This window comes from Cajanus cajan, chromosome 8 (genome assembly GCF_000230855.2).
Source record: "Cajanus cajan strain Asha chromosome 8, NIPB_CcT2T_4, whole genome shotgun sequence".
Lineage (NCBI taxonomy): Eukaryota > Viridiplantae > Streptophyta > Magnoliopsida > Fabales > Fabaceae > Cajanus > Cajanus cajan.
The window spans coordinates 47,599,342-47,624,118 of NC_138524.1; the positions used below are offsets into that span (position 1 = coordinate 47,599,342).

The window sequence follows — 24,777 nt, forward strand, 5'->3', positions numbered from 1 at the left end:
CTTTTACTAAGTGTTACACTGCTCAATAATTTTAAATTAAATGTGAATTTTGTAAATCTAACCGTTAGATTGAAAATTAATATCACTTTATATATGTATATCAAATTTTGTTAAAATTGAACAACAACTTGAGGGTAATCAAAGTATTCATATTTTAGTATATTTTGAAATAAATATATTACGTCAATTTTATTTTATAAGAATGAAGTATCAAATCATCTTAGATTAATATAAAAGTTTGTATATATGATCTAAGAGTAAAGAACTTTCAATCTAATGGTTGGATTTACAAAATTCACATTTAATTTAAAGTTATTGAGCGGTGTAACACTTAGTAAAAGTTACACCAATGTCGTTTGAACCCTCCTCCATATATATATATATATATATATATATATAAAGATGTAAGTTAATTTTATATGTAGTTGAAATTAAGTAAGTTTCATAACTTTAGCATGGCATGATTATATATCCCAGAATTTGAAAATCTATAATCATGGTTCTAATATTCCACCACAGTCAACCCTCATTGCGTGAATGGTCAATGGCTTGGGCTTCGGAATTGCCATAAGAACTTCCAAGTTGGATTTTAGAAGCCAAAAAACTTAGCTGTACTCTCCCCAGTCAAGCTTGCAATATGCGACTTTCCAATGTCAAAGGCTTAACGTAGCTATTTGTGATTATTTTATATGGCACTGATTTCACAAGCGCGTATGCCAACCATGTCATATGATAAATGTACTTTTGATGGTTAAATTGTTATGATTATATATCATAGTAGTAAACTGAGAAAAGGGTTAACGCGTAAACCCATGTGCATGTAGCTCCTAACACATAATTAATCTCACATGCTTACTAATTAAGCTCCATGACTGATGACTCCAAATGTTGAACATGTTTTCCAACTTTGTTTCTTCAAGATATTATGCCTGCTTCTGGCATTTCACTTTCAATGCTCTAATACAGTTGAATTTCGTATAATAATTATACTCCATTGTACAGATTATTTAAGTGGCATATATTGTACAATGTTGATTATATATACTTGAAGAAATTCGTTTATTTTAGGAGTAAATTTACTTAGATTTGTTCTATTTAATAACTCATGTTTTACATCAAATTTCAATGATTCAATCGTTGAATTTAAAGTTTTTAATATATAGGTAAAGTTTGTCATTTTTAAAAAAATTGAAAACTATTTGTTACTTTGTTTCATTAATTCAAATTGACAGATAATTATAAAAATATTTTATAGTTCAATTTAAATTAACAAAACGACGTATCAAATAGTTTTTAATTTTTTTAAAAATTTACAAACTTATCTATGTATTAAAAACTTTAAATTCAATGATTAAATTATTAAAATTTAATGTAGAACATGAGTTATTGAATGAAGTTACGAATGTTTCTCCCCTTCATCTACCTGTCTCTATATATTTATATATCATGTCAAATATCATGTCAAATAGAACTATAATTAAGTACAATTTAGGTACGTGAATATTCATGGGTGTAGCTTTATGTTAGTATGGCTTGTTCGAGTCAACTTAGTCGAATGCGAGTTGCCAAGTTGGTAATTAAGGACAGTTTGAAATGATACGTTCTATATAACTCTATCTTCAAACTTCTTAAACATCATCACACTAAAATGAGTCTCACCATTGCGTATTACTTAATTACTATTTACTACAGTTTAAGTGTGACACCCTTACTACCCCAACACATATATAATATAATTTAATTAAGAAGAATAAACTTTCAAAGGGTTCGTAAAAGGGTTCACATAAAACTTCAAATATGTTCTTTCTTCAATATAAGAGAATGACTGAAAAATAAAACTTGAAAGGTAAAATTTAAGAGTTTACAATTTTAAAATCATTTATTACAATACCAAATCCATATAAATATTCTGTCCTAGAAATCCTCTGCCCCGATGTCACACTATCAGAGCATTCCCATAATTTAACTGTTGGCATTCTAGATGTCACTCGTAGCCGGATCTTCTTCACCTAAAATATCCACAGTTTATACGGTGAGAAAAGAAAATATCTATATGCAAAGTACATACAAACACATCACAATATAATCTCATAATTCATTATTTAATAATATATATATATATATATATATATATATATCAATCATTCATCATCTTCACATCTCAATTCACATTTAACATATCTCATTTCACATACATATCTCAATCCATCATAATCCACACCAATTATACAATTTACAACATCATTTCCATATTCATAATTCATGTCAATCTTACAATTAACAATATCATTTCCACATCCATAATTCACACCAATTTTACATTTAACACTATGCCAAGACCTCGCCACATCTGACACAAGTGATACGGGTTAATTGCCTCCCACACCAAACCTAGGGGTGAGCATTAAACCGACACCCGAACCGAACCCGAAAAACCCGATAAAAAATATTGTTTTTGGGTGGGTTTGGGCGGGTCTTATGGGTAAATCGGGTTAAAATTTTGATTTTATACGGATTATATTGGGCGGGTTCGGTTTTGAATTTTTAAACCCGCCAAAAACCGAACCCAACCGAAAATGAGATAAGTTTAAATTTTTATTACTTTTGTATAACTAAATAACAATGGTCCAAACTTAAAAGTCTTTATTTCAAGTATAATATAGCCATCAATTTGTAACTTATTTTTTTCCTTTTTCTCATAACTTAGATATTTATTTTGTCTTCTCCTTCCTCATTCAACTTCTCAACACACTAGTCCATTTTTAGAGTTATCTTTTTGCTTCTTTCTTTGTCTTTCTTTTCCATCTTCTTATCTCCATTTTGAGTACATTTTGTGTGACTGTGATTTCTTATGATTTTGTAATCTAACTTTATATTTCTTTTCCATGTAACAACTATGAATTTTGTTATCTTTTATTTTTGCTTTTTTAGTTTGTAAATGTTTCAACTACGAATCTACTTACACCATCTATTGTCACCTTCATTCTATTTTTATACACTATTTTAAAAATATTTTTTATCGTTTTAAGCTTCATCTTCCTTAAGATAAATTGGTTTACAAAAAAATTCAAACCCGATTATACCCACCCGCTAAAATCCGAATCCGTTTCAACCCGAACCGCCTCAAATCGAAAGCTCAGTCGGTCGGATATGGGTCACATTTTTTCAAAGTCGGTTTACAATGGGTTGGACATTTTTCACCCGAACCCGACCAAACCCACCCGTTGCTCACCCCTAACCAAACCAGGGTCACGCCCTCCCTGTAGCATCACTTACCTAGGGGCCGTGCCATCCCTAGTCATTAAGGAGTACGCTCGTCCCTGAAGCATCACCTACCTAAGGTTCGTATCATCCCTGATCATCCAGGAGTACGCTCGTCCCTGAATCATCAACTACCCAGGGTTCGTATCATCCCTGATCATCCAGGAGTACGCTCGTCCATGAAGCATCCACTACCAGGGTTCGTATCATCCTCGATCCTTTAGTGTGAGGAACCACAATCACATTACAATCCACATAGTCTCTTGCAATTAACTCTATGCCAGGGCTGCCATAATCGACATAAGTGGTGTGTGTTAACTGTCTTACTCATCCCACACCATGCTAGGGTCACGTCCTCCCTGTAGCACCACTTACCCAGGGGCCGTGCCATCCCTAGTCATTAGTGTGAGGAAACACATCGCAATCACATTTTTAATCATGTCCATACAACATCTCATCTCATATCACGATTCCATATCACATACACAATTCCATATCACATACTCAACAGATAAGTCTAACAAAATAAGGGTTTACACATCCTCAAGCAATTCACATCTCGATCATCAATTCTTATAAAATAATATAAGAATAACATTCATAAACTAATATAATAAACATTGGAATTATCAATTTAATATAATTTCAGTACAGTAAAACCCCTAATTGTTCCAAAACCTAGTTCACAGGCACTTTTCTACAATTTCATTCTCTCTCACAGATCATCATTCTTACAAATTATTCGCATATTTATAATCCTCAACACGTACCGAATCTAATGGTATAATTAATTCCTCAAACAGAAATAATCCAATTTTTCCAAAACCTAACCTACAGGCACTTTTCTATAATTTTGTTCTCTCTCCTAGAGCATCATTTTTACAAATTATTAGCATATTTATAATCCTCAACACATACCGAATCTAATGATATAATTAATTCCTCAAACAGGAATAATCCAATTTTTCCAAAACTTACCCTACAGGCACTTTTCTATAATTTCGTTCTCTCTCCTAGAGCATCATTTTTATAAACAAATTATATATTTATTGTCCTAAATATATACGTAATCAAATAATGCCAATAATTCTTCAAACAGAAATAATTGTAAAATTACTCATAATCCTAAGGGCTCTTCTTCTACCCAATTCCCTCATGCAAATCCACATATAAATAATCCCCTTTTCCCCCGTACCTGGATAAATAGGAACTCGGGCAGAACCTCCTCCTCTTTTTCCTTAAACAAGGATCTGAACTAAAACTGGAGTAGAACCTCATCCTTTGAGTTCCTCTTGGTCTTCAGAGAGAAGAAGAGGAACGAAAGAGAGAACAGAAGAGAAGAGAGAGTGAGAATGAGAGGTGTGTAGAAATGAGAGGATTTGAGGCCTATTTATAGGATTTTTCGCCCACCTACCACTACGGCCTGTTCCAAAATCGGAACGGCCCGTTCTGGGCCCTTCAAACCTACGTAAATTTTTCAACTGGAATGGCCCGTTCCCAAACCAGAACGGCCCGTTCTCAAACCCAACAGAACGGCCCGTTCTGCTTCCAGAACGGCCCGTTCTCCAAACTAGAACGACCCGTTCTCCCATCAGAACGGCTCGTTCTGCTTCTACAATTTTGGCCATACTCACTATTCCAGAACGGCCCGTTTCAAAATTGAAACGACCCGTTCTGGGCCACGAATTGGGCCTTTGGCCCACGAAAAATGGGCTATTACAATACTCCCCTCCTTTAAGAAATTTCGTCCCCGAAATTTTGTAATGGTAGACTTCTCTCTTCTTACTTTCTAATCCTTATGCAACCTCACTACCTTACTGATATACAACTCTATCAATTTTATCAAAGGATTTCTAAGGGTAAGACATATAAACTTGGCGAGTCTATCCACTGAAACACAAATAAAATCAATCTCTTAAGCATCTTAGACAAACCTACCACTAAGGTCTATCCACTCACCATCTCACTTCCAAAATGGAGCGTCTAAGTGCTACAAAAATTCCTAAAGACTTCCAGCATACTAAACACGAGTATACAAATTCCTCTACTCCTCTCTTTATCTTAGGCCACCATGCTTCTATTGCACCACTCTGATACATCCTTCTAAGGTCCCGACACATCTCAGTAACTCCTAAACGAATGTTAAGAATACTCTTATGTCCTTCCTCTAAGATCATTTTTCTTAATTCAAGGTTACTAAGCACCCAAGTTTGTTTTTGCACCTCAAAACAATGTCGATTTCTACTCAGAAATGGTTATCTATACTTCTACCAATTTTCTCCACTTGGTTCCCTAAGAAAGGATCTGACTCCTAGGCTTCTCTAATCTCATTTATTAATTCACTAGTCACTTTCAACATAATCAATTCAATGATCGTAAGGATAATCTCACACACCAAGCATAAGTCTCTAAATTCTTTAATCAAATCCAACCCTTAAATCATCAAAAATAATATATTAGAGGTCATTATAATCAAGGCATCTGCCATAATATTGGTTTTACTTCTATGTTCATCTCTAAAGATCAAGCACCTAAGCGTAAGTTTACTAGGTATACATATCAGATCTCTAATTTCACTACTCCATCTACACCCAAGTTAAACTCTTATCCATCACCTTATCCTATAGCATCATATCTTGTCACCAAAATGAATCAACTAATAATGCTTCTCCAATTTCCTTCAACAATCCATTCGTTACTCAAGTCATACTTAGTCTCATACTACTAAAGGTAACCTTATAAGCCAAACTTAAATCTCTAATTTGAGCCAAAAAGATTCATCTCTCCAATCATAAGGGAAGACAAATATAAAGGTCTCATACTCAAAGCATCGGTCACCAAAATGGCTTTGCCTGGATAACAAATAAGATCAAAATCTTATTCCTTAAGAAATCCCAACTATCTCTTTTATCTCATATTCAACTCTTTTGGTCAAAAGATATTTAAGGTTCTTATGATCACTAAATACCTCAAGCTTAGAATCATATAGGTAGTGTCTCCAAATCTTAGTATAAATGACAAAATTGCTAACTCAAGGTTATGGGTAAGGTAATTCCTCTCATGAATTCTCAATTTCCTAGAAGCATAAGCTACTATTGTTCCTTCTTGCATCAACACTCTGTCCAAACCTATCTTAGAAGCATCAACCTATACCACAAAAAGTTTACTAAGATCAACCAATGCTAACACTAGTGCACTAGTCGATCTTTCCTTAAAAGTTTGAAAACTACTCTCGCACTTACTATCCCCCACAAGGACAACACTCTTCCTAGACGACCTAGTCAAAAGTAATGCTATCTTAGAAATTTACTCAATAAATCTCTAATAGTAATGAGCTAACCCAAGAAACTCCTAACCTCATTAATAGACTCAAGTATCTCTCACTTAAGCACGACTTCTATATAAGATAGATCTACGACATACCTCCGCCAGAAATTACAGGACCTAGAAAACTCACTTCATACAATCAAAAATCATACTTAGGTAAATTAGCGTATAGCTGTCTTGGATACATCTTCATCCTCATCTCCAATATGATGATATCACACCCTAAGGTCAATCTTACTAAACACATAAATACTTGTTAATTGATCCATAAGGTCATTTGTCCTCATATCAACATACATGCACATCAAATCATATTAGAATACCTACTTTAAACCTTCATATATATACCATTCCTAAGCATGTACGAATCAATCACCATTTACTCCATATAGCATGTACATGAACCAACTTTACCACATACCATCATATCATCTTAAACAATCTCTCAATGACAAAACCTCAAAACATCATATCCAAATCTATTTTTTTTTTATCCTTGCTATGCCTAACAACTCAAAAACATCATTATAGCATATACCTACCTTCAACAACTGTCAAAGAAAATGACACACAAAGAGTTATACTCATCCAAATGATCTCAAACCTATCTCAAAAGAAAGCTAAGAAAATAAGTTACAACTCTTATGAAGACATAAGATTCCAAAAAGATCATCTTCTTAGCTAAAAATTTCAAAAACCTCAGCAGATATATTCGGCGCTTACAGCTAGACCTTTGATCACTAAAGTAGCTATAACTGGAGTTCTAGACCTTCGTTTTACCTAATTCCAGTTCCATTGGAAAGATAACGTCCAAGGATATAACTTTTGTGAAGACCATAAAATCTAAATCTGTCAATATGGTAGTCATAATGGCACAACAAAACTACAGCCAAAATATCCTCTACACCAAACAGCAATAGTATATCAATATATCTAAGGCCACAAAAATACACCAACCCTTCCAAACTCACACCTCAACTTCATATTCAAGTTTCCCACCACAATCCTAAACCAAAAAAACTCACATATTTAGCACAACAGACTTAGAAAATAAAACTCACATGCTACCTAAACCATAAACGGTAAACATGCCAACACCAACACTCAAGGAAATTACCAACATTTCAATCTCTCGCCAAGGAGACAATCACCTTAGATTCAATCGCTACAACTATAGATGTCAGAAACTTCACCAATCGCAAACTCTTAGTACACTCGACAAATCAATGTATCACTCACATCTAAAGTTCTAGTTGGCTAGCACAAGGCTTCGTTCACTATTACTGGCACATATGTTTGCAACACGAGCGATACTATTTAACCACTACTTCTTACATAAGTAAGAAGTATCAAAACCAATGAGTAATCATCAACTAAGCTATATCATGTCTTCCAGATAAATCCTAAGAACACAATGCACACAAATAAATAAACAAAATCAATCATCACATTAGCACATCAATAAGTTACAGTCAAATCATCACATTACTCATCTACCAAACAAGCATAGTAGACTCATAACTCATGGCCGATTGGATCGACCTGCTCTGATACCACTAAATGTGACACCCTTACTACCCCAACACATATATAATATAATTTAATTAAGAAGAATAAACTTTCAAAGGGTTCGTAAAAGGGTTCACATAAAACTTCAAATATGTTCTTTCTTCAATATAAGAGAATGACTGAAAAATAAAACTTGAAAGGTAAAATTTAAGAGTTTACAATTTTAAAATCATTTATTACAATACCAAATCCATATAAATATTCTGTCCTAGAAATCCTTTGCCCCGATGTCACACTATCAGAGCATTCCCATAATTTAACTGTTGGCATTCTAGATGCCACTCGTAGCCAGATCTTCTTCACCTAAAATATCCACAGTTTATACGGTGAGAAAAGAAAATATCTATATGCAAAGTACATACAAACACATCACAATATAATCTCATAATTCATTATTTAATAATATATATATATATATATATATATATATATATATCAATCATTCATCATCTTCACATCTCAATTCACATTTAACATATCTCATTTCACATACATATCTCAATCCATCATAATCCACACCAATTATACAATTTACAACATCATTTCCATATTCATAATTCATGTCAATCTTACAATTAACAATATCATTTCCACATCCATAATTTACACCAATTTTACATTTAACACTATGCCAAGACCTCGCCACATCTGACACAAGTGATACGGGTTAATTGCCTCCCACACCAAACCAGGGTCACGCCCTCCCTGTAGCATCACTTACCCAGGGGCCGTGCCATCCCTAGTCATTAAGGAGTACGCTCGTCCCTGAAGCATCACCTACCTAGGGTTCGTATCATCCCTGATCATCCAGGAGTACGCTCGTCCCTGAATCATCAACTACCCAGGGTTCGTATCATCCCTGATCATCCAGGAGTACGCTCGTCCCTGAAGCATCCACTACCAGGGTTCGTATCATCCTCGATCCTTTAGTGTGAGGAACCACAATCACATTACAATCCACATAGTCTCTTGCAATTAACTCTGTGCCAGGGCTGCCATAATCGACATAAGTGGTGTGTGTTAACTGTCTTACTCATCCCACACCATGCTAGGGTCACGTCCTCCCTGTAGCACCACTTACCCAGGGGCCGTGCCATCCCTAGTCATTAGTGTGAGGAAACACATCGCAATCACATTTTTAATCATGTCCATACAACATCTCATCTCATATCACGATTCCATATCACATACACAATTCCATATCACATACTCAACAGATAAGTCTAACAAAATAAGGGTTTACACATCCTCAAGCAATTCACATCTCGATCATCAATTCTTATAAAATAATATAAGAATAACATTCATAAACTAATATAATAAACATTGGAATTATCAATTTAATATAATTTCAGTACAGTAAAACCCCTAATTGTTCCAAAACCTAGTTCACAGGCACTTTTCTACAATTTCGTTCTCTCTCACAGATCATCATTCTTACAAATTATTCGCATATTTATAATCCTCAACACGTACCGAATCTAATGGTATAATTAATTCCTCAAACAGAAATAATCCAATTTTTCCAAAACCTAACCTACAGGCACTTTTCTATAATTTCGTTCTCTCTCCTAGAGCATCATTTTTACAAATTATTAGCATATTTATAATCCTCAACACATACCGAATCTAATGATATAATTAATTCCTCAAACAGGAATAATCCAATTTTTCCAAAACTTACCCTACAGGCACTTTTCTATAATTTCGTTCTCTCTCCTAGAGCATCATTTTTACAAACAAATTATATATTTATTGTCCTAAATATATACAGAATCAAATAATGCCAATAATTCTTCAAACAGAAATAATTGTAAAATTACTCATAATCCTAAGGGCTCTTCTTCTACCCAATTCTTTCATGCAACTCCACATATAAATAATCCCCTTTTCCCCCGTACCTGGATAAATAGGAACTCGGGCAGAACCTCCTCCTCTTTTTCCTTAAACAAGGATTTGAACTAAAACTGGAGTAGAACCTCATCCTTTGAGTTCCTCTTGGTCTTCACAGAGAAGAAGAGGAACGAAAGAGAGAACAGAAGAGAAGAGAGAGTGAGAATGAGAGGTGTGTAGAAATGAGAGGATTTGAGGCCTATTTATAGGATTTTTCGCCCACCTACCACTACGGCCCGTTCCAAAATCGGAACGGCCCGTTCTGGGCCCTTCAAACCTACGTAAATTTTTCAACTGGAACGGCCCGTTCCCAAACCAGAACGGCCCGTTCTCAAACCCAACAGAACGGCCCGTTCTGCTTCCAGAACGACCCGTTCTCCAAACCAGAACGGCTCGTTCTCCCATCAGAACGGCCCGTTCTGCTTCTACAATTTTGGTCATAATCACTATTCCAGAACGGCCCGTTTGAAAATTGAAACGGCCCGTTCTGGGCCACGAATTGGGCCTTTGACCCACGAAAAATGGGCTGTTACATTAAGCAATTCTCTACTTATTTTGGAAAGTTTTCATTATTCAACCTATATTGCATCTTCCATTTGTAACACTCTCTTTATATAAATTTTACTTTATATAAATTTTCTTTTTATATCGATCTACATCTATTTATATAATTATTCTATTTATTTTGATTTTAATATTTATATATTTAATTGATAAACTCTTTTGAAATTGTATGAATATTTGTATTATATACACAATAAATATAAAACTCAGGTGTATAGTAATTTTTACTATACGATACCAAATATATAATATTTTAATAAATGGTGGAAATAAATGGGAAAATATTTATTTATATAAATTTTTGAATAATTAAAAGTAAAATTATTAAGTTTATGTACCACTACAATTAATCTTATATTATATTATTATTTTATTAAAAAATATATTTTACTGTAAACTACCAAAAAGAAAGTTAAAATACCCATTAAAATTAGTGACCGAATTTTCAGTGGCTAATAACGACCGAATTTGTCGTCTAATTTGTTTTGATTATTATTTTAGATTAACGACCAAGTTAGTGATCAATAATGTTCGGTGGCAATCTTTAATTAAATCCGTCGCTATCCGTTTTTTTCACTTTTAATTTATTTATTTTTTAACCATTGATTTAGCGAATAATGTAGGGATGGATTTTGATTCGGTGACTAAAGTAGCGACTGACCTTAAATTTAGTTGCAAAACTCAATAAAAAGTAATTTTTAAAAAAAAAATTATTGACAATACTTATGTTATATACACCAATCAAATTCAATCGCTAATTAAATGACAAAATTAAAAAAAAACTAAAATAACGTATTTCTTTTTTAAGAGAAGGAAAGTATAAAACAAATATAGAATTTATTTTTAAAATAATAAACGAATTAATTTAGAAAAACTAGAACTCATGATCCTCACAATAAAATTATTTATTTTTTAAACAAAAAATAATATAAATTATATAATATTAAAATAGATAATAAATCATGTTTGATTAAAAAAATGAGAAAATAGATACTATTAAACAAAATTAAGGAATAATTTTTTTATATTGAATCATTTAAAAATTACGGATGAATTTGAATAATAATTTATCTAATAAATTTATTATTTTTTCTCTTGATAAATTTTAATTTTCTTTTACTTAGTTGATTTTTTTATTTTAATACTATATAATTCCTTTTTATTTTATGATTTTTTTTCAAATAAACAATTTACTATCTTTTACAATCTTATAAAGGTAATTAAGCTTGTTTTCATGAATGTTTATTTTAATTATTATTTTAAAAGTTAGATTTAATTATCTAACTTTATTATATATATATATATATATATAACAATAAAATTTAATTTTTATATCAATAATTTTAAAAAATAGTTTTAATTAATTTAAAAATTATTAAAATTTAATTAAAAAAAGAAGATAAAATCTAACAGATTGAAGAATTAGATAATTAAAAAAATTATTTATACACATAAAGATAGAAAAAGAGAAATAATTTATATATATATATATATATATATATAAAGACAACTTTATGTTTTCTTGTACATATTATTTCAACAATTTTAACCTTTATAATAAATAAAAAGGTTCAGAAAAATCTTTTGATATAAAATTGTTTTTGAATAATAACTTCATACTATCAAACTGAAGTAGAGACATTCAATATGAATTTAAATAAATAATTTTTTCTCTTAAAATATCTTGTATAATACCCCATTTTTTATTTCATTTTTTTTATATTTTAATTAAGGGTATTTTGGTAATTTTATAAATGTATAGAAGTGATTTAGTAGCTTGGAACGGGCTATTCCAGAATTGGAACGAGCCGTTTCAAACCACCAAAATGTATGTGAGTTAGTAGTGTGACACCCTTCTACCCCATAATAGATAAGTAACAACAATAAGAATAATTCAATAAATATAACATCAAGAAGGGTCCACATATTTTAATAAAAACTCATAGGTTCACAAGTCTTGAAATAAATAGAAATAATAATAATAATAATAATAATAATAATAAAGTTTTACTCTTAAAAGAAAATTATCAAGGTCTCTAAAGAAAAATGAAAGGGATCCAGAATTTACAAATATAAGGTGAATATAAAACTCCTAAAAATAAGTCTCCTCAAATTAACGACAAATAACAATTCATAACTAAAGCATCCTAAATTCATGCCCCAATGTCACATCCTATCAGAGCAGAACCCTTTCCCTTTAGAACTCAACACTATGAGTGCCTTCATCTTCACCTAAAAGAAAACCACATAAAAACAGGACGGTGAGAGATAGATAACATCATATATGAACATAGAGCTACCCAATTCCCACCCCACACCGTGCACCAAAATATCATCATTAACTATATAAACAACAAATACATCTCATATAATTACCAAACCTCATTTTTTTTTCAATCATACAAGCTTTCATACACATGCTCACTATATGCTCATACACATCTCCTCTCCTAAGAGTCTCAACTTGGCACTCCGCACAATGGGCGTACCTCGTCAATTCCCTTAGTTGTTGCCAATGCGGGCATACCGTTCTCACACCCACCCAGGGCCGGTATGTTGCACGGTTAAACACCCAGCGGCCCGTGCAAAGGCAATCCACCCACCGTTAAACCCTCTGTGGCCAGTGAGCTGCGCAGTTAAACACCCAACGGCCCACGCATGGAATGCCTCCCGTCATGGCCCCCCCCTGTCTCAACCCCTCTCTGGGCCTAGGGTCCAATGCAATATAGCCACGTCTTGTTTCTCAAGCACCACATGCAACTCATAAGTCTCATGCAACTCATGCATCCCACGTAACTCATAATTAATGCATCTCCATTATATAACATCATCACATGTCAATAACAATTCATGCAATATCATCCCCACATGCTAGGTACCTATCATTAAGTTATCAACATCATAGACCACAAATTTCACATAATTCTTCACACACATCACAATATCTATGACATTCAGTTAATAATTTAACCATAACTCGAGATATACATATCCTTTCTAAGTGATCCCAACTCCATTAGAATCCTAACATCAATATCTACAACTTTCATGAAGAACACAAATCCTAATAAAGTCGTTTAGGTTACCATTCAGGGCTCACAAAAATTGATGTTGTGGTTCGCACACAGATTGGAAGGCTCAAATTGCAACTCACATAACTTGATCAAATATTAATATTTTTACACGATTCTTGTGTCTAAATGGTAGCCCCAGATGTCTAGTTTCTAACAAAACAAACGGCACTCGATTTGGATAACTACACAGAAAGATATTGCAAAATTACAAACGTATGTCGGGGTCCCGACGCCCGACGCCCAAAACTGGCGCTGAGCGCCCAAATCTCTGCCCAGACTCCCCTCCGTGCAATTAAACCTACGTTTTACGAGTTCCAACAAGGTTTTTACCAATTTTCACTACTTCTACACCCCGTTGGTTCAGTTTAACTCCATTTATATTCTTCATACGTTCCAAATCAATTCATACACATCTCAAGCCTTAAAAATTGGTTTCCATTGGTTTTACAAAAAAAATCTAAACTCTTCTTAACACATAAAATTCAAGTCATCAAATTTAAGGATAAAGAATTAACAAGAAAGCCTCAATGGAATTCAAAGACAATTCAAGAAATAAGTTCTTCCAAATGAATTAAGAATTTAGAACATCGATTGCACAGATAATCGTTCAGAATTTTAAATAGAGTTCCTAGAGGGACTTAGGGATTGCCCTCACTTCCCGAGCACCCCTATATTCACATATGAAGAAACCCATCTCCCCCGTACCTGGATGAGCAGAAGATGAATGGTCTTGGTGTGACCTAAGATCGTTCCTGAGTATTCTTCCTTAGAGCTCTTTGTTTCTCCTCTTTTTTTCCCTAACCCTTCAGAACGCAAATGAGGCAGATAGGGTTAACACCACCTGACTCCTTTCTTAAAATTAATCCATTGGACTGGGTCAACCCAACCCATTTTCCTTCTCTTCTAACTCACTTCTAATTTTCCTCAAAATAATTAAATAAAATAAATACATGTATATTATAAAATATTTTTTCTCTATAATAATAATATATTTCTGACCCTAAATATAATAATATAATTTCAATAACAAAATATCATATAAAATCAACATTCTCTTAAAACATATAAATATTTATTTAAAAATGCTAATAAAAATACTTATTTAATACGTACAAAATAATTGTCCAAAATAATAATTATTTAAAACGTACAAAATAATATTCCTCTATAATTATTAAAATAATTATGACCAAATACCATCTAATAATAATAATAATAATAATAATAATAATAATAATAACCTTTTTGAAAATTGGGGTGTTACAATACTCCCCTCCTTTAAGAAATTTCGTCCCCGAAATTTTTGTAATGGTAGACTTCTCTCTTCTTACTTTCTAATCCTTATGCAACCTCACTACCTTATTGATGTACAACTCTATCAATTTCACCAAAGGATATCTAAAGCTAAAACAAGTAAACTTGGCGAGTCTATCCACTAAAACACAAATAGAATCGATCTCTTAAGTATCTCAGACAAACCTACAATTAAGGTCTATCCACTCACCATTACAGTTCCAAAATGGGACGTCTAAGTGCTACAAAATTCCAAAAGACTTCTTGCATACTAAACACGAGCATACAATTTCTCTACTCCTCTCTTCACCTTAGGCCACCATGCTTCCGCTGCACCACTCTGATACATCCTCCTAAGGTCCCGATACATCTCAGTAGCTCCTAAATGAATGTCCTTCCTCTAAAATCATCTTTCTTAATTGAAGGTTACTAAGCACCCAAATTTGTTCTTGCACCTCAAAATAACATCGATTCTACTCAAAAAAATTATCTACACTCCTACCAATCTTTTCCACTTGGTTCTCTAAGAAAGGCTCTAACTCCTAGGCTTCTCTAATCTCATCCATTAATTCACTAGTCACTTTCAACATAATCAATTCAATGCTCCTAAGGATAATCTCACACACAAAGCATAAGTCTCTAAATTCTTCAATCAAATCCAACCCTTAAATCATCATAAACGATATACCAGAGGTTATCATAATCAAGGCATCTGCTACAACATTGGTTTTACTTCTATGATCATCTCTAAAGATTAAGCACCTAAGCGTAAGTTCACTAGGTATACATATCAGATCTCTAATTTCACCACTCCATCTACACCCAAGTCAAACTCTTATCCATCACCTTATCCTATAGCCTCATATCTTGTCACCAAAATTGTGCTTCTCCAATTTCCTTCAACAATCCATTCGTTACTCAAGTCATACTTAGTCTCACACTACTAAGAGTAACCTTATAAGCCAAATTTAAATCTCTAATTTGAGCCAAAAGGATTCATCTCTCTAATCATAAGGGAAGATAAATATAAAGGTTTCCTACACAAAACATCGGTCACCACAATAGCTTTACTCAATTAACAACTAAGTTTGAAATATTAGTCCTCTAGAAATTAAACTATCTCTTTAGTCACATAATTAACTACTCAGTCAACAGATAATTAAGGCTCTAACGATCAAAAAATACTTCAAGCTTGGAATCATATACATAATGTCTCCAAATCTTAGTATAAATATTAAAGCTACTAACTCAAGGTCATAGATAAGAAAATTCCTCTCATGAATTTTCAATTGCCTAAAATCATAACCTACTACCTTTCCTTCTTGTCACAATACTCCTCCCAAACATATCTTTAGAAGCATAACTATATATCACAAAAGGCTTACTAAGATCGGCCAATGCTCACACTAGCGCACTAGTCAATCTTTCCTTAAGAATTTGGAAACTACTATCACACTTACTATCTCACACAAAAATAACACTCTTCTTACTCAATATGTTCAAAGGTAATGCTATCTTAGAAAGTTACTCAATAAATATCCAACAACAATGAGCTAATCCAAGAAACTCATAACCTCGCTAATAGACTCATGTATCTCTCACTTAAGCACAACTTCTATCTTAGATAGATCTACGTTATACCTCCGCAAGAAAATTACATGGCCTAGAACACTCATCTCATACAGTCAAAAATCATACTTAGATAATCTATCCTAAATTTATCTTGGATATATCTTCACACTTAACTCTTAATATGGTGATATCACATCCTAAGATCAATCTCATTAATACACAAACATCCACTAATTGATCCATAAAGTCATCTATCCTCATATATACATACATGCATATCAAATCAAATTAGAATACCTACTATAAAATCTTCATATATACTATCCCTAAGCATATACGAATCAATCATCGTTTACACCATAAAGCATGAATCAACTTTACCACATAACATCATACAATCTTAAACAACCTCTCAATCCACCTAACATCTTAGAATCATGACAAAAATCAATTTTTATCCTTGCATTGTCTAACGATTCAAAAATATCATGACACCATACATATCCCTTCAACAATGATCAAAGAAAATGATACCTAGAGAGTTATACTCATCCAAATGATCTCAAACCTATCTCAAAAGAAAGCTAAGAGAATAAGTTAAAAATCTTATGAAGACATAAAATTCTAAAAGATCCTCTTCTTAGCTAAAAATTTCAAAAACCGCAGCAGATATATTCGGCGCTTACAGCTAGACCTTTGATCACCAAAGTAGCTATAACTGGAGTTCTAGACCTCCGTTTTACCTGATTCCAATTCCATTGGAAAGATAACGTCTAAGGCTACAACTTTTATGAAGATCATAAAATCTAAATCTGTCAATATGGTAGTCATAATGGCACAAAAAAAATGCAGCGAAAATATCCTCTACACCAAACAGCAATAGTATATCAATATATCTAAGGCCACAAAAATACATCAACCCTTCCAAACTCACACCTCAACTTTATATTCAAGCTTCCCACTACAATCCTAAACCAAACAACTCACATATTTAGCACAACAGACTTAGAAAATAAAACTCACATGCTACCTAAACCATAAACGGTAAACATGCCAACACCAACACTCAAGGGAATTACCAACATTTCAATCTCTCATCAAGGATACCAAAACTCCAATTCTCATATACAACCTCCTTGGATTCAATCGCTACAACTATAGATTCTAGAAACTCCATTAACCGTAAACTCTCGACAAATCAATGTCTCACCCAAATCTAAGGTCCCAATAATTTCTAGTTGATTAGCAAGGCTTCGTCCACTACTACTGGCACATATGCTTGCAATACGAGCGATACCACTCAACCACTACTTCTTACGTAAGCAAGAAGTATCAAAACAAATAAGCAATCATGAATAGCCTCAACTAAGCTATATCATGTCTTTCAGCCAAATTCTGAGAAAACAATATAAGTGTAAGCACAACACTAACAACACAAGGGAAACATCATCATCATCATCATTATCCTCATCATAAAGCAAAACATATTCCATCATTCATCTACCAAACAAGCATAGTAGACTCATAACTCACGGCCGATTGGATCGACCTGCTTTGATACCACTAAATGTGACACCCTTCTACCCCATAATAGATAAGTAACAACAATAAGAATAATTCAATAAATATAACATCAAGAAGGGTCCACATATTTTAATAAAAACTCATAGGTTCACAAGTCTTGAAATAAATAGAAATAATAATAATAATAATAATAAAGTTTTACTCTTAAAAGAAAATTATCAAGGTCTCTAAAGAAAAATGAAAGGGATCCAGAATTTACAAATATAAGGTGAATATAAAACTCCTAAAAATAAGTCTCCTCAAACGACAAATAACAATTCATAACTAAAGCATCCTAAATTCATGCCCCAATGTCACATCCTATCAGAGCAGAACCCTTTCCCTTTAGAACTCAACACTATGAGTGCCTTCATCTTCACCTAAAAGAAAACCACATAAAAACAGGACGGTGAGAGATAGATAACATCATATATGAACATAGAGCTACCCAATTCCCACCCCACACCGTGCACCAAAATATCACCATTAACTATAAACAACAAATACATCTCATATAATTACCAAACCTCATTTTTTTTTCAATCATACAAGCTTTCATACACATGCTCACTATATGCTCATACACATCTCCTCTCCTAAGAGTCTCAACTTGGCACTCCGCACAATGGGCGTACCTCGTCAATTCCCTTAGTTGTTGCCAATGCGGGCATACCGTTCTCACACCCACCCAGGCCCGGTATGTTGCACTGTTAAACACCCAGCGGCCCGTGCAAAGGCAATCCACCCACCGTTAAACCCTCTGTGGACAGTGAGCTGCGCAGTTAAACACCCAACGGCCCACGCATGGAATGCCTCCCGTCATGGTCCCCCCTGTCTCAACCCCTCTCTGGGCCCAGGGTCCAATGCAATATAGCCACGTCTTGCTTCTCAAGCACCACATGCAACTCATAAGTCTCATGCAACTCATGCATCCCACGTAACTCATAATTAATGCATCACCATTATATAACATCATCACATGTCAATAACAATCCATGCAATATCATCCCCACATGCTAGGTACCTATCATTAAGTTATCAACATCATAGACCACAAATTTCACATAATTCTTCACACACATCACAATATCTATGACATTCAGTTAATAATTTAACCATAACTCGAGATATACATATCCTTTCTAAGTGATCCCAACTCCATTAGAATCCTAACATCAATATCTACAACTTTCATGAAGAACACAAATCCTAATAAAGTCGTTTAGGTTACCATTCAGGGCTCACAAAAATTGATGTTGTGGTTCGCACACAGATTGGAAGGCTCAAATTGCAACTCACATAACTTGATCAAATATTAATATTTTTACACGATTCTTGTGTCTAAATGGTAGCCCCAGTTGTCTAGTTTCTAACAAAACAAACGGCACTCGATCTGGATAACTACACAGAAAGATATCGCAAAATTACAAACGTATGTCGGGGTCCCGACGCCCGACGCCCAAAACTGGCGCTGAGCGCCCAAATCTCTGCCCAGACTCCCCTCCGTGCAATTAAACCTGCGTTTTACGAGTTCCAACAAGGTTTTTACCAATTTTCACTACTTCTACACCCCGTTGGTTCAGTTTAACTCCATTTATATTCTTCATACGTTCCAAATCAATCCATACACATCTCAAGCCTCAAAAATTGGTTTCCATTGGTTTTACAAAAAAAATCTAAACTCTTCTTAACACATAAAATTCAAGTCATCAAATTTAAGGATAAAGAATTAACAAGAAAGCCCCAATGGAATTCAAAGACAATTCAAGAAATAAGTTCTTCCAAATGAATTAAGAATTTAGAACATCGATTGCACAGATAATCGTTCAGAATTTTAAATAGAGTTCCTAGAGGGACTTAGGGATTGCCCTCACTACCCGAGCACCCCTATATTCACATATGAAGAAACCCATCTCCCCCGTACCTTGATGAGCAGAAGATGAATGGTCTTGGTGTGACCTAAGATCATTCCTAAGTATTCTTCCTTAGAGCTCTTTGTTTCTCCTCTTTTTTTCCCTAACCCTTCAGAACGCAAATGAGGCAGATAAGGTTAACACCACCTGACTCCTTTCTTAAAATTAATCCATTGGACTGGGTCAACCCAACGCATTTTCCTTCTCTTCTAACTCACTTCTAATTTTCCTCAAAATAATTAAATAAAATAAATACATGTATATTATAAAATATTTTTTCTCTATAATAATAATATATTTCTGACCCTAAATATAATAATATAATTTCAATAACAAAATATCATATAAAATCAACCTTCTCTTAAAACATATAAATATTTATTTAAAAATGCTAATAAAAATACTTATTTAATACGTACAAAATAATTGTCCAAAATAATAATTATTTAAAACATACAAAATAATATTCCTCTATAATTATTAAAATAATTATGACCAAATACCATCTAATAATAATAATAATAATAATAATAATAATAATAATAACCTTTTTGAAAATTGGGGTGTTACAAGTAGCCCAAAACAAGCCGTTCTCAAGTTGGAACGGGCCGTTCCGGATTATTAAAAACTGCCTTTAACTCTAAGTGGGAACGAGCTTGGAACAGGCTATTTCTAAAATATGGCCGTTGTGAGTAATAAATGCACACCAGAACGGGCTGTTCTGGTTTGAGAACGGGCCGTTCTGGATGTGATTTTTACCCATGATTTAAGGGTCTAGAATAGGCCGTTCCGGATTTGGAACGGGCCGTTCCGGCGAAGCCTGATGCCTATAAATTGAGCTCTCTGCCACTCCCAAAAGGCACACCTCTCATTTTCTGATTTCTTTTCTTCTGCTCTCTCTTCTTTTCCCTCTACTTTCTGCTTTAGACCGAGGGGAACCCAGCGAGGGAGACCAACCAGATCTTGTGTAGGTTCAACTTCTACATATCCAAGTACGTGGGGAAAATGAAATTATTTATATGTAGAGTTACATGAGGGTATTGGGTAGAGGAAGTCCCTTAGGATTATGAGTAATTTTATAATTATTTCTGTTTGGAGAATTATTGGTCTTATGTGATTTTGTATGAATTTAAGATTATGAATATATATTTAATATGTAAGAATGATGATTTGGGAGAGAGAACGAAATTATAGAAAAGTGCCTGTAAGTTAGGTTGTGAAAAATTGGATGATTTCTATTCGAGGAATTGATGATCCCATTAGATTTTGTATGTGTTGAGGATTATAAGTATGCTAATAATTTGTAAGAATGATGATCTGGGAGAGAGAAAGAAATTGTAGAAAAGTGCCTATGAGCTAGGTTTTGGAACAATTGGGGATTATAAGTATGCTAATAATTTGTAAGAATGATGATCTGGGAGAGAGAACGAAATTGTAGAAAAGTGCCTATGAGCTAGGTTTTGGAACAATAGGGGGTTTTACTGTTGATGTTGAAATTATATTAAATTGGTAATTCCGTTGAGTATTATATTAATTTATGAATGTTATTGTTATATTACTTGATAAAAATTGATGATTTAGATGTGAATTGCTTGATGTGTATGAAACCCATTATTTTGGACTTATTTGATGTGTGTATGGAATTGAGCTATGAGATGAGATGTTGTATGGATGTGAATATGATTATGATTGTGGTTCCTCACACTAATGACTAGGGATGGCACGGCCCCTGGGTAAGTGATGCTACAAGGAGGGCGTGACCCTGGCATGGTGTGGGATGAGTAAGACAGTTAACACGTATCACTTATGTCAAATATGGAAGCCCTGACATAGGGATAATTGTAATAGATTGTGTGGATTGTGATGTGATTGTGGTTCCTCACATCAATGACCAGGGATGGCACGGCCCCTGGGTAAGTGATGCTACAGGGAGGGCGTGACCCTGGCATGGTGTGGGATGAGTGAGGCAATTAACCCGTATCACTTATGTTAGTTGTGGCGTGGCCTTGACATAATGTTAATTGTAAGATTGTGTGAATTATGAATGTGAAAATCGTAACACCCCAGAATTTCTACTATAGCAATATCAATTATTGTCTATTTTTTTATATTTATAAAGCATATTTTTATATAGTTATTTTAGTTTATTAAAAAGGGGTTTCATAGAGGTTTGTAATAATTTAAAATTATTTATAAAATCTTTTTATAAAATTCTATTTTTGGTTTGGAACGGGCTGTTCCAAAAGTGGAACGGGCCGTTCCAAACAATGAAAATATACAGTTTTTGAGGTAGCAGAACGGGCCGTTCCAAATGTGTGAAAAGGCTTATATGGGTTTTTCCAGAACGGGCCGTTCCCAAAGGGAAACGGGCCGTTCCGGAATTCTAAAAATACCTAGAAACCATAGTTGGAAACGGGCCGTTCCAACTATGGTCAATACGTGTTAAAGTGGATCTCAGAACGGGCCGTTCTGATTTTAGAACGGGCCGTTCTGCTTTTTGGAACGGGCCGTTCCTATTTTAGAACAGGCCGTTCCGAATTCAGTACGGGCCGTTCCGGGTGCGCCAGGATGCCTATAAATAGAGGGGCAGGGGGTGAAAAATTTGTATATTGAGTGAGAAGGTAAAATCTTAGAGAGAGAAAGAGGAAGGAAGAGAGAGAGAGAGAGAGAGAGAGAGAAAGAAAGAGAAAGAAAGAGAGAGAGATAGAGAAAGGAAGAGGGAATCCAGAGGAGGAGGCCCTGCCCAAGTTTCAACTCCGCTTATCCAGGTAAGAGGGAGAGTGAGAAACCTTGCTCGGGGGTGTGGGGATAATTGTTAGATAGTTTGATTGTCGGATTGGCCCCCAATTCCTTGCCTGTTGTTCTATTTTTCTGTTTGCTTTACTTTGTTCCTTGTTACTTTGTTCCTTGTTACTTTGTTCCTTGAAAGTAATAAATGAATATGGAATTAATGCTAAAAATAAATAAGTTTTAATATGAAAAAGAAGGTTAAAACCCTATTTTGGTCCCTTATAATCTTTTTTTGTTTCAATTTAGTCCTTCATTAATTTTTGGTCTCAAATTGGTCCCAAATTAATTAATTGGTTTCAATTTAGTCCCAAATTAATTAATTAGTTTCAATGTGGGACTTCCGTCCAAATTATTTAAACGAAGTTAACTTTTGGCCACGTAGATGCATACGTGGCATCCACGTGGATGAGAAAATTCTTTTTAATACACCTGGACCCGGAACGGCCCATTCTGAAACCGGAACGACCCGTTCTGGTTGCAAAATTAAAAAACTACCAGTGAAGCAGAACGGGCCGTTCTGGTTTCAGAACGGCCCGTTCCAGAACTGTGAATAAAGTATTCTTTACTTAATTGTGTTTTTGATATTATAATTATGCAATTTTGATCTCTAAAGTTTTAATTGAGTAATTTCAGTCCTTAAAAGATTATAATTGTGTAATTTTAGTCTCACAATTTTTAATTGAACAATTTTAATCTCTCAAATATCATAATTGTGGAATTTTAGTCTTTCTCATTAAAAATTTAATAATTTTAAAATTTTAATATATATATATATATAATGTTTTAAAACTATATAATTGTTTGTTTATTTAAATTAACGTATATTATTTTTTTTAATGTATCAAATGATATATATTTACTATTACTAAATAAATAAAATTTATATATTATTAGTATTTTAGTATTATTGATAAATTAATATCAATAATATTTTTACCCTTTTTATAAATAAACTAATAATTTGATAAATATAACTTAATATATATTAATATACTTTTACAAAAATATAAATATATAAGATCAGATATATATTTTTAATTAATATACTTATATTTTTGTAAAAGTATATTAATATATAACAAGTTATATTTATCAAATTATTAGTTTATCTATAAATATATTAATAATATTATTGATATAATATCAAAAATTATAATATACGTTAATTTGAATAGATAAATAATTATTTAATTTTAAAACATTATATATATATATATATATATATTAAAATTATTAATTTTTAATGGGAGAAACAAAAATCATACTATTATGATATTTGAGGGACTAAAATTGTTCAATTAAAAATTGAAGGACCAAAATCGCGCAATTGCAATTCTTTAAGGACTAAAATTATGCAATTAAAATCTTGGAGATCACAAAACTGCACAATTGTAATACTTGAGAGATAAAAAATGCAACTAAACCAATATTCTTAATTAATTTTATTAAAAAATATAATAATTAATAAGATAAAAGGAATATCACTTTATAATTTTTTGCAACTTATTTAAGATTAAAGGAATAAAATGATAAAAATTAATAAGATAAACATAATAAAATAAAATATAAAAAAAATATTAATATATTTATTTTATTGGATATAATAACATAATTAAAATATAATTAATAATATATATTTTATAAAATTATTAATATTTTATATATAAAAAAATAAAATAAAACCGGAACGGGCCGTTCTAAAACTGGAACGGGCCGTTCTGGTGCATTTTGGGTGTGTTAATTTTGCACTTGGAACGGGCCGTTCCGGATGCAAAATTAACACACCAAAAGTGCACCCAGAACGGCCCGTTCCGGTTTTAGAACTAGCCGTTCTGGGTCCAAGTGTTTTCAAAAAAATTCTCATCCACGTGGATGCCACGTATGCATCTACGTGGCGTCCACGTGGCCAAAAGTTAACACCGTTAAAGCAATTTGGACGGAATGTCCAACATTGAAAC

General features: G+C 33.2%; 1 long non-coding RNA gene across 2 annotated transcripts in view; it reads right to left on the bottom strand.

Moving 5' to 3' along the window:
- Positions 1 to 1,844: 1,844 nt before the first annotated feature.
- LOC145950793 (uncharacterized) overlaps positions 1,845 to 24,777 on the bottom strand; it is a 29,590-nt gene continuing 6,657 nt past the window's right edge. Inside the window, exon 6 of one of the 2 annotated variants that reach the window (XR_014428637.1) lies at positions 1,845 to 2,009. This is a non-coding gene — a long non-coding RNA (uncharacterized LOC145950793). Of the gene's footprint in view, positions 2,010 to 8,323; positions 8,461 to 24,777 lie in introns of those variants that run through there. The other variant, XR_014428638.1, reaches the window with a different exon arrangement.